The sequence below is a fragment of the Xiphophorus couchianus genome, chromosome 22 (genome assembly GCF_001444195.1).
Source record: "Xiphophorus couchianus chromosome 22, X_couchianus-1.0, whole genome shotgun sequence".
In the NCBI taxonomy this organism is placed as follows: domain Eukaryota; kingdom Metazoa; phylum Chordata; class Actinopteri; order Cyprinodontiformes; family Poeciliidae; genus Xiphophorus; species Xiphophorus couchianus.
Genome location: NC_040249.1, coordinates 29,834,877 through 29,850,159, shown reverse-complemented (window position 1 = coordinate 29,850,159; position 15,283 = coordinate 29,834,877). Strand labels below are relative to the sequence as shown.

The 15,283-nt window shown below is 38.2% G+C and overlaps 1 protein-coding gene and 1 long non-coding RNA gene across 3 annotated transcripts in view; one reads left to right on the top strand and one right to left on the bottom strand.

Moving 5' to 3' along the window:
• Positions 1-15,283, bottom strand: part of LOC114137748 (GDNF family receptor alpha-1-like) — a 112,550-nt gene that overhangs the window by 52,427 nt on the left and 44,840 nt on the right. The window lies entirely within an intron of this gene.
• Positions 10,381-11,151, top strand: LOC114137752 (uncharacterized). The gene is made up of 2 exons (XR_003594088.1): positions 10,381-10,845; positions 11,064-11,151. It is a non-coding gene; the product is annotated as an uncharacterized LOC114137752 (long non-coding RNA).

The window sequence follows — 15,283 nt, the reverse complement described above, 5'->3', positions numbered from 1 at the left end:
CATTTACTAATGGTGGCCCAACAAAATGCAAATTTTGTGGTTTTAGTTTGCATGTTGGGCAAACTAAAACCATAAAGGATTTATGTTAAAATGGGATTTATGACAAATGGAAATGCTAAATCAAAGTTAGGCGGAAGTGGGATTTATGCTAAAATATAAGTTATGCTAAAACAAACTTGCTAAGTCACAAGTTATGCTAAAATGTGAGTTATGCTGAAACAGAATGAATGCTAAATTGTATCTACACTAAAGTCAAATTTATACCAAAACATAAATTATGGATTATGTTTTAGTATAAAAACACAACTGCTAAACTAAACCAAAAGTAATGCTGAAGTGGAATTGATGCAAAATGCTAGCTTCTGTTTGGTGTATTTTTCTCTTACCATAACTTCCACTGTGGCTTTTGCTGCTGTGTTGTGACTTTATGTCCTGAGCTGTTTTTGTTTTGCATTTTGTTGACCCTTCTGGGCCTCCATAACTTCTGCACCATTACTAAATCCATAGAGCCTTAAAGGTAGAAATAATTAAAACTCATGCTTGGTAAGCACATTGGAGCTCTTTCATTTATATGTTTTTATATTGACATTTCTTTATCTTTCAATTTTGAACCATAACTTCATCTTGTCTAGACATTAAGCACTGTTGGCTAGATGACATAAATTGAGCTTAGAGGCAACAGAAAACACTGGGAGCCTTACACTGTAAGGCATCATAGCCTCTGAAAAAGCATGATGACCCTTGAACTTTGGGTCTTTCAACAATGTAATGAGTTAAAAGGACCTGATATGACTGGATCGTACAAGTCAAAGTCAAGTCTCCTGCTTCAATTTATGAAGGGTAAAATCATTTGGTTGCCTGTTCACATAATGAATGAAGGCAGTTCCACAACGGTTTGACATAATGTCTTAGCTTTATCTCTATATTTATTCTGACAGGAAGTAATATTTATGTTTAGGAGTAGTCCAGTCAGAGTTAAAACCTGAATCCATCAGAATACTTGTAGGAATGGGAATACTGGAATGACAGTGAGGAGGTCTGTCAGCCTTTAAGACATCCTGAAGAAACAAAATCTCCGTGGAAACATGAACAATTCTGATCAGTGGTTATATGAAGGGTTTGATTGGTGTAAAGCAAGTAAAGGTTTTTTGAAGGGTAAAAATTACTTTTAACGACATAAAAACTTTTTAATCATGCTCATTTTCCACTGTATATTTGGAGAGACACCAGTCTCATTTACTGGCAAAAACAAACATCCAAAAGAAGATCATGTTTAATCTAAACCAACCAGGAGTATGAATTGTTCTGGGCTTTGCTGTAGAGAAAACACTGGACGTTGTGACAGAACATTTGGTGAGACTCACATCCCTTATCTTCAAACACATAAACGACTGCTGCTTCATTTAAATGATTTGGTTGTTTTAACAAATATTACAGTTTTTGTTCTTGTGATAACTTTTGCATAAATGTGGCCAGCGTGTGTGCTAACTGGTAATGAAAAAAACATCTATTGAATAAATAAAAAGAGCTTCCTCATTCAAAAATCAGACAGGCTCATAAAAAAATTGATTTGACTTGAATGTTTACCTGTGATGTTTTTCGTTTAAATGATTGGCTTAGCAATAAAGTCCCTGTTGACGTCTGGTTTAGACATTATCTCTGGTTAAAGCCTCTGGGTAACTGGAAGTCGTCCGTTTTGACTGACACTTCCATTTCAGCTGGAATACAGCGAAGGTTTGTTCATCCTCTTTGCTAAATCCAGCTTCTTATCTAAATCCACTCAGTGTTTTCTTTATGATTGAGAAGGGATAGTGAAGCGTGTGAGAGCCTACAAGTGAATGGAAATTTGGACACTGATGTGTGTTTCTTTCCTGAAGGGGTGTGTGTGTCCTCTCAAACCTGTGTTAGCTCACCTCATATAAACATGTGGAGTGTGTCGTTTATGGAGATTCATATATGACAGCAGCATGTATTATGGGCTAATGCCGAATAAAGCACCGACACACACACACACACACACACACACACACACACACCTGCACACCCACAGAATGAAGGGGTGCATCCATGTGAGCAGAGAGGATGAAGCAGCATGCCTGAAATCCTCCCAGCTGAACCAAAGAGAAACAGATCACTCTAACACATCTCCATCAGACCCGTCCTGCACAGTTCAGGTGTCTGTAGGGTCTCTGCAGCAGAACACAGCCTGATGGTCACATCGCTATGGTAAAGATGAACCGTTTGTAATTGAGCTTGATTAAAATGGCAGTGTGTCAGATGCAGGTAGAATGCGACCATAGGACAAACTCTGATGACATCCAGTAGAGCAATTGAGCTGCATTGCTAATATACCTCATTGATCATCATAGATGAATCCATAGTGGAACTGTAACTGGCTCTCCTGAGGCACTGCAGGCTGTCAACTTTCTCCAGTTAAACAAAAAAATTAGAGAAATAGTTTCAGTGAAAAACTCTGCAAAGCCCTCAGACGTTCTTTTTTCAGGTCTCTTTTGGTTGAAGTATTGTGTGTTTGGACATTGCCTCTGATTTTGGACGCTGTGCAGTTGGGAGGATTTTTGCTCCTGCTTTTTTTTCATGCGTAACCGTGGCAACAAGGTATGGCTTTTACAACTCAGAGCAGCTGCTTAGCTTACCTCAAACAATATCTGAACTATGACCCCAAACTTCAGAGGAGTTGAAAGGGAGGGATCAAGGACCAAAGAGCAGAGAAAGAGGACACAGTTAAACCTTCTCTTCCATCAAACCAAGCAGGCAAGGGTCATATCCCTGACCACAAGAGCTACGCCAGGGTTTCTGACCACATGGATTCACCAACTCACATTTTTAAGACCATTATGAAGGAAATTTAAGACTTGTGCCAAGAATCACAGAAATCTCAGCTGTATTTTTCTCCTTCATAAATTGAATTCTGTTGAAATAAAATTCTTCCATGGGTCAGCCTGGAACTTGACCACTGTGTTTAAAATTCACTAAAGCTCAGACTTCAGAGCTTGTGTTGCACCAAACACAGCTTTTAGATCCATGCTAGCAGTAGCAATGGCGGCCATTTTCAGGTAAATTTTTTAGCCCCGCCAGATCAAAACTGTGACAGATTTGTGGTTTTCAACGTTTAACCCCGTAGTGACATATCTTTTCACACAGAATCCACAAAACACCATCAAAAGTTAGCAACACAAATGTGCCAATGGAGATGAAAAATGTTGTCCAGCGAACTGGTGATAAATGTGTACTTACCAATGAAAAACTAATACAAGCATTAGCTGATAGCTACCTGTAGCCTCAACCGCCTTGAGTCACAGAACGCCATGAATGTTTGCCTGACAGAAAAGTCCCACAAGAAAAAAAAACTACACGGAATGTATGAGGTTAAACACTCCTGCTACAACAACATTTAGGAACTGAGATTAATACCAGCTTACATTTTATTTGATGCATTAAAGACATTTTAAATTTCAGAATCATGAATGTAATACTTTTTAGGAAATGAGGATGAGAATCAGTGCTTGATGGTGTCATCCAGGACATGTTATTGTGGAATACTGTCTCTGCTAAAAGACAATCATCAGACTGTCAACAGTCTTCAGTCAGAGGGTCCTTCAAATTTGTTGCAAGACTGACTGCTACCAGATATTATTCCTGCCAACAAAATCACCATCCACGACTCTGAAGATACTTTAGTTGGATGATTTGCGACATTCTATTTCCATTTGGCATAAATAAAGCATTTTTTAATTGAACTAAATTGAATTTAATAGTTTTAGGCACTGTATACCGTCAGTCATTTTGGGACTATCTGCATTTTAAAAGAGGAAATTAGATTAAATATTTGCAGCAGGGACAATGCGCAACTGAAACTAATCATTTTTAACTGTGCCAGGGTATAAATTATGTAAAAATATGTGGTTTAAATCTCGGTAAAGAAGGCCTGTATGTATCCAGTTCTTATCCAATTGGGGGAATAATAATAAAAAAAGAATAAAATGCATGTTAGTTAAAACACAAACAAGCACAGCACATTAATTACAGGTACACAGACAGTTTCTTGAAAAGTAGGTCTTACAAATAAAAAATTATTTGTGTTTTCTCGTTCTTGCTGAGCTCCGGGTGTTGTTATGTACACTGTGTTTTCTTTGTTCTCAGAAACTTGCTACAAATGAGACTGAGGATTGTTTCAGTGCGTCTGTCAGGCTGGGGAGGAGCAGAGAGCTGCAGTGTGCCTGGGGTCATGTTCAGGAGATAAACACAGGACATTAGCTTCAGGCTGGATGAGCCCCCGGGGCAACATGAACTAATCCGCTGTAATAGACCGAGCCCATTCACTCATTACAGCTGGGGCGTCCAGCAGCGGTCACTTCCTCTTTCATTCAGCCAATCAGTGATGCTCGTTTTGAGTTTAACAGAGAGTTTTAGGAAGAAGGTGGTGAAACAGTAACCCCTACGGCAAAGATCATCAATGCATTCCTCTGGTTACACTTAAATAACTGGACCTTGACTAGAAAACTAAGAAATCTGTTGTGAAGTTTTTATCAGGGGAGAAACTTTACCTTGTTATGGTCTTTCAGGGTCCTTCCTTTCGACTTAGGAAACGTACAGTAAATGCAAGAATTAAAAATAATCATTTGTATAATATGATTTGGGAAAATTAAGTACAACATCAAGCCTTCCTGAAGTAGTCATCGCTTTTGAAATATTGTATTTGAGTGGATTTTATCTGGAATTTCTATGACAGACCAAGACAAAGAGGATCATATCTGAGGACTGGAAGGAAACGGAGACAGTGAACCAAAGATTTTGTAACCACCCATGACAGATAAAACTTTCAAATACTTTAAATCCTTTCTAAAAATGCTTATAAAACTGTCTATTTTAATAGCTGAAGCACCTTTATACTTTAATACACACAGTGGAAGTCGTCTTACCACTACAGCAGTCTGTATTTTCGCTATTGGGGGTTCAGCCAATCAGGGTCAAACAAAACGGATGGTGTTCTTGGATTGGCTGCAAACACCAGCCAATACCGTGTCAAGTAGCAATTTCATCTTCGTAAGATGCAGTTTCAATCCAATATTTTAGATCTGAAATATGAGAACATCTGAGAGCAGCAGGAATACTTAAAAAATGACAGTAACGAACATAAAAGCACAGCTGTAATATCCTAACGTAAAAAAAACAAACTGCAATGTATGCAAGGTTATTTTTTTTTTTTTTTTTGTGAGTGCCGCAGTGACTGTAAATGCACCAGCAGTGACTGGCAATATTTTCCCTGGAAGGAGAGAGTCTGAACATCTCCACATGCATCACGGCGGCGAGCCCAGAGCGCTCTGATAAACCTGCAACAACCTGATTACCTGCCCACAACAAATCCCTCTTTGGGACGAGGACACTTTCCAGATTTGTATTCATCAACACACTTTTCCCCCCTCCCAGAGTCAATCTCCCCAGTCCGCGCTAATCAGGATCTTCAGAACAGCGCTGGAGACTATTAAGCAAAGACTCGGCGCAGCAGAGCTGCTCCATTTCCGAGAGCACGCCTGGTGAGGCACGGATGGAGCCATCACCTCTGTCGGCTGTTAATTCACTCCCTTTCACGCTGCCGCTACTCGTCTTCCTCTAAGTCTCTGTTTTGGTTTGTCTTCCTGTCTTTCTCTTGCTAACTTCTCCTCAGCGGTTTGCTCCTGCCAGCGTGAATTCTCTTGAACTTTCCCCGAGTCGTTCTATGATATTTAATCTAGATTGCTCTCCCTCTCTGCTCAGAGTTTGTGGCTGTATTAATCAGGGACACATGGAGCCGCTCCAGAAGCTCCCAGCCCATTACTGAAGCAATTAATAATTGATCAAGTTACCCCAACCCACAGACACAAGACGGCGTAGCTACAGATAAACGGGGTATATGGAGCTTTGTCAGCGCCGCAGTGCTGCCTTTTAACCCAGCAGCTGTCAGGTGTAGCGCCGACATAACTGGCAACAAAAGCAACAGTCAAGAAAGTCACAGAAAATAGTCAATTTTTTTAAATCACAAGAACATTTAAAATGTGCAACACCAGAAAGCTTTCAGTGTCATTCAGTTTTACTTTTTTGGGGGGAAAAAGCAATTCTAAAGAGTCAGATGTCAGTTCTAGTTTAAAATATCAGACTGTCTCCAGGATTAGTCATAAGACTACTTGGTTTAGGACATTAATGTGCTTTGCAGCATGTCAATGTTCTTCTTAGGCCTTCTAACAAGTCATCATTGGATCCAGATGTGTTAAACCAGGGAGAGAACTAAAACATGCAGGATGTCGACTTTGGGCACCCCAGCTCTAGGGTGACACCAACACTGTGGGGATCAGACTGTCCACAGCTGGAAGGTTTCTGCTCTTCAAATGTTTACACACAGAGAAAGCACCTGAACTGGTTTAAAATGTTACAACATTCAATGAGATCTAAACTCATTTGCTACAACCTCTACACTGGAAGAAAACATAAAAAAATGTATTCAGTGTGTAAGGAACAATACTTAATACTGTTGTGTGTAATGGTATCTTACATAGTCTGTCTGTGTGCGATAGGCTTTTTCCTAGATGGCCAAAAAATGTATTATACTCCCAATAATAAATCAGCAAGAAATGCAGATAGACTATTTTAACCATCATCTATTTGAGTTAAAGTGAATGTTTTACACAAATTCACTTTTATACAAAAACATTCACTGCCCTTTAACCTGGAACCCTTCGTTGTTACTGAAATCCTCTGTTATAAAGTAGCGGTAGGTAAAGATCAGCAGGTGACCCTACAGATGAAAGTTCTCAGTATCACACTAAAAAATCTGTTTAATAGCAGACAATCCACACACAGACACACAAGTTGCTTTACTTTTAAGGCTTTCTCTCATCCATCAGCGGTAACACAGCGTCGACCTCTGACAGTGTTTGTATAACAAACCCTGATCAACTGGGTGACGATGGAAGCAGTGCTGGTGCTGTGACCCCTGACCTGCCAGACACACTCCAGATAACACCACTAACCCTGAAGTACACATCTCGTCTGTGGATAGAAGAAATGCATACTGGGTAAGGGGCTAGAGTTAGGGTTATAAAATATGCGGCTATTTCATAAGTTCCTTATTAGTCCATTTTTTATTCTTTTTCTACTTTTGTTACAATTGCCCTGCTTTAAAACACTTACAACCACATAGATGGCCATTAGGTTAGGCTGTTAGCTTTCAACATTTCACAGAGCAAAGTTCAATTCATCGTATGAAAACAGAAAGCTGGTCATCAACTAAAACTCAAGAATATTAATCCGTAATTAACAGCAATAATTAAGTTATTTTGCCACAAATTTAAAAAAATGGTAGCTATGTAGCTTGAAACTAAAAATTGTAGCTAAATAGCTTGTAAACAAAATATTTAGGATGCAAACTAAATATTTAGTTAGCAAGCTAATTGTCAGGATCTTGGGTTGTTTTAGTTGATTTTGGGTTTTGGTATGTCCTGTGTTCCTCAGTTCCTTTACTTTGATTAGGTCAGCCATGTTTCTGTTTTATTTTGGTCCAGTCCTTTTTTTAGTGATGCTATTTTATAGGTTTATTTCATGTGTCTAGTCCTTTCTTAGTTACTCTTGTTATGTTTCTTCTTCTAGTTATTTTGTTAGATTCATTTCCTAGACCCCAGTGTACTCTCCCTCACCCCATGTGCAGTCTCTCTCTCTTTGCCCTCCCTCCCTGTGATTTTTGTAAGGTTTTTTTATTCATCATTTTTATTCAAAATCGTTCGTCTACAAACTGCCTCTTCCATTCTGCCCTTGGGTCCACAATCCTACAACATATCATGACATAAATATTTGGCGTCAAACTTAATATTTAGTTACTAAGCTAAATTTGTAGTTTAAAAAATATTTAACTAGATCAGAACTAAATATTTGGCATGGAGCTAAATAATTAGCCTGTACACTACACATTTAGCATGCTAACTAAATGTTTTGTTTACAAGCTAATTATTTAGCTTCAAACTTAATTTTTAGTCACCAAACTAAATATATGGTTTGAAACTAAACATTTAGTTAGTTTAGAGCAAAATATTTGGTATGGAGATATTTAGTTTTCTCATCTTATGCCATCAATAAAATGTCAGTTTATTGAAATTGACATTTCAATAAACAGCATGGTGAAATGATGGCATTGAAAAACGAACCCCCATTTTTTCTTGTACTACAGGCTAAGGTACTAACATTCTTGCTGTAATTTTGTAACTTTACATAGCACTTTACTTAATTTCGTTGACAATATCAAAATTATTTAATTGACGCCCCTTTTTTCACGACAATAAAGAGACCAAATTACATCTGCTAAAATGGCCTAGTCAAAGTCCAGATGTAGAGCAAGTGGAAAATCTGTTGAAAGACAGCTCTACATCTGGACTTTGACTAGGCCATTTCAGCAGAGGTAATTTTTGTCATTGTCTCGTTATTGTCGTGATGGATGTGATCATCAGACCCAGCAGTCTGGCTGAGCTCAAGCTATTTCACAAAGAATGTGTGAAATATTTGGTCTTTAGATGTGAAATGTGCCAGAGACAACTAAAGGTAACGCAGAAAAGTGCTGACTCAAAAGTGGCTGAAAACATTCCCCACTACATAAAAACACTTGTATTACTTTTCTTTCACTTCACTAGTATATGCTACTTTGGTTGGTCCATCACCTGCAATCAAATTAAAGCAGTGAGGTTTCAGAAAATGTGAAAAAACATTCAAGAGGTGTGAATACTTCTGTGAAAACTGACAGTTTCCTAAAATGTTTTTAACTCCTGATTAATACAGACATTATTTTCTGTAATTTTTAAAAAATATACTGAGCAAATCTAGTTTAGGAATATTAAATGTAGGCATCTAGCATGGCGTCATTGACGTGATTTGAATCTCGCTCCTGCGGTTTAGTCCCTGAACGCGAAATGAAAAAGAATTTCATAAAAATACATCTTGTTTTGTACTTTATGGGCCTCAGAGAAGTAATAATCTGCCTCGCAGACATGTTATCTTCCCTCCGCGGGAAACCACCACTCCTCTAGATGTTTATTTTTTACCCATAATCCGAATTACCAGAGGAGCAACTCATTCCCTCTCTCAGCATTTCAACCCAAACATTCCATCATCTGGACACAGTCCAGATGTCAGAGCCCTCTCCTGTTAAAACGTGGGGGAATTCCCAGGTTGTAAAGATGATGGAGAAGATAAACAACACAGAAGGGGAAGCAGAGAGAGAGAGCCAGCGGGAGAGGGCAGAGTCCCTGGTTGGTTTGCTTGAGCGGCCATTCATCAGGTGTTGGAGTCGTTGGGTAATTCATTTCTCAATTCTTTTAGCCATGTCGTTGAGAAATGGCCTGGCAAACCTGTAGGCAAAAGGAAATGGGCTGTCTGTCTGTTTCCTCCAGAGAGAGGGATTTATTTCCTTCACCTTCAGGCTCAGAGCAGATCCAACCAAACAGGTCTGGAAACAAATAATTATAAATATTGATTCTACATTTGAATCATTATTTGAATTGGACTCGGAAAGTTCAGCAAAACTGGGTAAAACCAAAATCTCCAAGTGAAAAAAAACCCTTTAAATCAGCAAATTGCCAGCACAACTTTGAGAGTTCCTGATGATGACCCTTTGACCCCTGCTGCATCAGTACCAACAGAAACTGAGGTTCATTTTTATACATCTGATGAGGTTGGAAAAGAGTTTGAACCTCATCCTCAGGACTTTTATTGCATCTTTTTCTCTTACTTATGTTTGTTTGTAGATGCTAAAAATAATATGAGTTTTATTGACTAAACTGTGATATTCTGAAATGCTTATAATGTAAGAAATTAACCAGTTGGAACTTTGTCCCTAAATTCCAATCTCTTGAAGACTTTAACTTCTTAACACTCATTTCAGACAACAGAAATTTCCCTTTAAGACTCACAATATAACAATATAGAAGAATAGCATTTAGAATTCATAATTCACAGGTTTTACTGTGGAACATAAGGTTTACCTGTTCCACTGGTGAACAGTTCATATCTAAACTGCCTGAATGAAAATGCAGCTGGGGATGTTGAATGCTATGTGCTATTAGCTAGCATTTGCAAAGCAACCAATCCATGGTCAGCCTTTAATTTCCATGAAGCTGATTAACTGAATGCCCAAGAGCGGAGATAACGTAAACTGTAGCTTCTGTGGAAGTGGCAGACATTTTCCACTATGTGTAATAAAATAGGCCATTCTAAGCATTTTTAGGTCTCAAGTATTTGCGTATTTTAGATATTTGCAGGCGGCCGTTGTTCCAAACCCTTGTGAATACCAGATGTTCACAGTATTGCTTTATCCTTAGTTAGCTTAGTTAATTAGTTAGTGTAACAAGTGTGTAAAACTGTTTATATTTCACCTCAAATCCATCCTCATTACCTGTGTATATTTGTATTTCTTAGTTTTTGAATTGTATTTTATTTTGGCGGAGAAGCTTTTATTTTCTTGTTTCCTGTCTCCTTGTCATATCCTGTGTGTTCGCGCTGCCCTCCTCAGTTCGCGCCAAGCTGCGCTGGGGAGAGGTAAGCGTACAAAGTTGTCTTCTGTTTGTCTGTTGAAGTATTCAAAATGTCCTTAAAAGTATTTTTGCCAAACTCGCAAGTTTTTATATGTTGTTCCCCAACTGTTTTATGTTTAGCGCAGCACTGTACTGGGCACTTAATTCCCACGTTAAGGACATTTATTGAGTTTACCGTGCCAATGTGGTTATTTTTGTTCTTTTGATTTGTTAAGGTGTGTGTGGGAAAGCCAGAGCCCAAGAACTGGAGTGCTGATGCATTTTTTGTTTTAAACAGGTATGTGAGTTGTTTCAAAATGTTATCTGAATGTTAGATTAATGTATTTTGTATATTTTCAGTTTGAATTATAAAATATTGTAACTAGTGGGCAGATTATTTTTGTTTGGTCTTATTTTAATTGTCTTGACATTTTACTTTATTATTTGTGAATGTCAGAGAATTTTGGTTGGTTTTACCACAGTCTTTGAGTTCGCGCCAACCTGCGCTGGGGAGAGGTGTGTGTGGGAAAGCCAGAGCCCAAGAACTGGAGTGCTGATGCATTTTTTGTTTTAAACAGAATAAATCTGCCCTACTGCTGCAATACCCCCCGGTGTCCTCGTCTGCTGGTTCCCCTTGTCTATACACACAACGCAGAGTACATGTACAACAGATGAGTCGGTTGAGAGCGGCTACATTAGCTGTGAGCAGATTTGATGTAAAATATGATTTTGTTATTTTCAAACAAAGATGGGATAGAGTAGACATTTAAATTTGCTTCAACACCTGCTATTTGTGATTAGCATAGCTAGCATGATGTTATCAAAATATCAGTCTTAGAAAATATCCATCCATCCATCCATTTTCTAACACCCTTGTCCCTAGTGGGGTCGGGAGGTGCTGGTGCCTATCTCCAGCTAACGTTCCGGGCGAGAGGCAGGGTCACCCTGGACAGGTTGCCAGTCTGTCACAGGGCTAGAAAATATCTACCTTTTTCCAAATTTTAGCTTAGCTAGCTTAGGTGTCGTGTGCCAGATATCTGGGTTTAAGAACACACAATTGAGCTGAAAATTGCTAGATTCCAGGCACAGGCTGGTTTTACATCTTAAACCTTTGACCTTACTGCTGTTCTGCTCCTTATAGTTCATCACTGAGAACATAAGCAGATCTACCCAAGTACACCTCGCTGCAGCAAACAGAAAGGGTCGGGGATGGACCACTGACAGTGTCATACCTTATTTGGAAATGGGACCGTTGCACTACGTAAGTGAAGAGGGATATATCACAGATTTCAAAAGAAAATACAAATGGGAGTCCGCAGATAATATAGGAAATAGCGCCCCCTTCATTTCCGGAGTGCAATGGTCCCATTTCCAAATAAGGTATGAGACTGACAGTGGTCTTTCTCAATCTACCTGGTTATTTAGCGGTGCTATCTGCTTCGTAGTATACCTTGGTAACTTGATTTTTACTGTGAAGCAGCGCTAGTTTAGCAAATTTCTCAAGACAGCTACTATTAAGAAAAAGATAAATTAGTCTTTTTTGGAAGTCAAGAGAAATGGTTGTAGCTTTTCTCAACCAGCTGACAGGTAGTGGACAACAATAAGAGAGGGAAGGCCGGTGCGATGCTGCTGAACGGCCGCATAGCTTAACAAAGTCCAGACACAAAAAACCTTTTGTTTGGCATTTTACTAAAATTATTTTCAATTGAAGGGTTTGTCAGAAATGTTTGCAGTGAGGCTTGGTTTACCTTGAGAACAGTAACAAAGAACATAACCATCTGGAAGATATTAATAAGTTTCACCTGATGGTCTAACAAAATGAGAAAAGCTGTTAAAACACTTAACTAATTGCTGCCCTACATGCTTCCACTTAAATAATATGTTTACCAGGACTATTCTTTAAGCGAGAGCAGCTCTTGCTTCTTACCTGACATACTTTCCAGCAGTAAAATATGATTTCGGCTTATCTGAATGGTGGAACTGTGTCTACTCTCTGGGATTGGTCTCGATAACCTCGTGGGAGTTGTTAGGGAGGGACCGGAGGTGGAAGCAGCAGGAAGTGGAGTCAGTGACAACTACATGATCACCTACTCAGTGTCTGATGTGTTTGAGTGGCCTGATGAACACGATGGCTGCTGGGAACAAAAGCGGCCGTCTGCGGGAAAGCCTGTAGCTGAAAGGACGGTGACTACAGGATACTGCTAAGGTTCTTTTTCTGAGAGAAGCATGAGGAGAAAAGAAAAAAAACAACCTAAAATTTCAATAGGTCATGATATGAGGGGAAAAAAGCACAAAACTAGTATTTGAACTTCGTTTAGCTGCTTGTTTTTTAGCTCTAGATTCAGTGCACCTCAGAAGCCTCATCACGACCATTTTGCTTCCAACTGTGTAGGCACGAGTGTGAATCAAAGTTAACTTTTATTATCAAGGTTAGTTCTAATAATCCCTCCTAGAAAAAAAAAGAAACTATTTGAGGAAGAAACTGCTTTATTTATTCAATTAAAACAGACAATGTTGGAGTGGAGAATTAATTCTCTTTTAACCGCTGCCAGCGCAATATGGCTCAACCGACATCCATATTAAAGACCCAAGTGCATTAATTAAAATGAGAGGCAACCAGTGCACTCAACTGCAATTCCAGCACACAAAAGAAATTATTCATTTGGCCTAAAATAACCATTAAATAGTGCATATCTGGTTACATAAGTAGGAGTTGGTTTTTTTCTGTGTAATTTATTTTCTGAATGTCAATTAACCTGAAGGGGTTTCAGAGAGAACGGCTTATTACACCTGAATTTCACCACTGAGAAACAATAAAGGCTATTTCTATTCTCTTTTATTTATTTATTTTTTCCATTCAATTTATTTTATTCAACTGAATTCTGTGATGTTACTATTTAAGCTTTGCGACTTTCAGAAATATCTTTGCTAGCGACATGTGGACTACGGTTTTGATAAGAATCTTAAAAGATTTGCACAATTCCAATGCCATATTGTTTCATCATTTTCAAATATCTTTTAAATGCAAAATGACAGTTAATTGCAGTACAGCAGCTGCATTTCCATTTACTAAATAATTGTGCAAATTGGAATTATGAAAATAAATTTGCTCAATGAAAACACGCTAATTTTGAAAAAAAAAAACTTTTGTTTTTCAATAAAAACTTTTTGCACTAGGATGAGGTGGTTTATTGTCATATTTTGCAAAAACTGCAAAGGAAAAGTTGTTTTTTTTGTTCATCACAAGTCACATGATCAACAACCCCATGGAGCTACTGACAGAAAGAACCAAGAAGACAACAGCAAGTACCTGTTTTTTAATGACTTAAATGAACAAACTTACTTGCATGTGATTTTAATTATGTGTTTCTGTTTTAATGAAAACACCACAATTGCAAAATGTGTTTATTTAGAGACTTGCAGAATACTGACAAAGTTTAGTGCACATTAGTAATGGAGACGTAGCTATTGTCAACCTTCAATTGAAATGCATCAATCCTGGCCGTTCTCAATTTAAATTTTATTTTTAAGTTATAATTGCTTTGTTTTTTACAAATCTGTTCTGAATATTGCTTGGTAACAAATGTTCATGCGCTTCGTAGATGACTTTTAAAATATTGTACTCTATCAATTCATTAAGTTTCAATAAGTTTAAATATATAAATGTTGGCACTCATGTGATCTCTGTATTTCACTAATGACTAACAGCTCTCTTCTGTAAAAGAAACATCGAATCTATTTATATTTTACAAGTTCTACCTCACACTCCACACAATTCAATTCTTTTTTTATCCTTGGACGTTTAGACAGCTGTCCTGAACCAAACCTCATTAGAGGTCATGTGAAGACAAGTGAGCCTAAAGACCCCACAAAAATTTAAGTTATTCCTACTGAAGGTTGTCTAGCTGCTGAATAATGGGTTACACAGGATTTCAATGTTGGCCTCATGCTAATTTAATAAATGTGTGTAATAATTTGTATGACTTTGTACTCTTGTTAGACTAAATAATGTTACAACCTGGTAAGGATGAGATCACAAATACATCCTTATATGTCAGACAATTGAAATATGGTAAAAAAAAAAATGTCTTCCTGTGATTGTAACATCAGATTGCGTCGGTAGAAGAACTCCACAATAAAACAATGGACGAGTTATCGACCAACTAGTGCTTTTTTTTGCTCGGTATGCTAGTAAACATTTCTGACAATAATGTGATTTTTGGCCCTGAGGCGGAAACACACCACCGCAGTTTCATGTGTTATCGACCGTCTAATTTGGTGGACAAGCTTTGACCTTGACACACACTTCCAGATCTGGGTCATACAGCTCTACACGCAAGTAGAAACACAGCACACACACGCGTGATAAATACATGTATATCTACTTACTATAGCTGCGGTTTGAACAAATACTTTTTCCCCCGCCCTCTCCAATATGATATATAAATATAAAAACAAGGCGTTTAGAGGGAAGTTACACTAAATTGATCTAAACTGAAATTAAATCTACGGTAACAACACCAACAGCAGCGCAGCAGAGGCTTTTAGTTTCTTCCTGAGTTCTTGGAGTCACCTCTGCCACTGTTTACATGGAGAAAAGACCAAGTGACTGTTGGGGAAAAAAATAATCAGGGGACCAATGAAAGTAAATTATGGCTTTGTAAGTCAAACAACAGTTAAGTCTCAACAGCAGCAGCAGCAGCAGGTAGTTTGGTGTTTACAGATGTAGAGGCTGT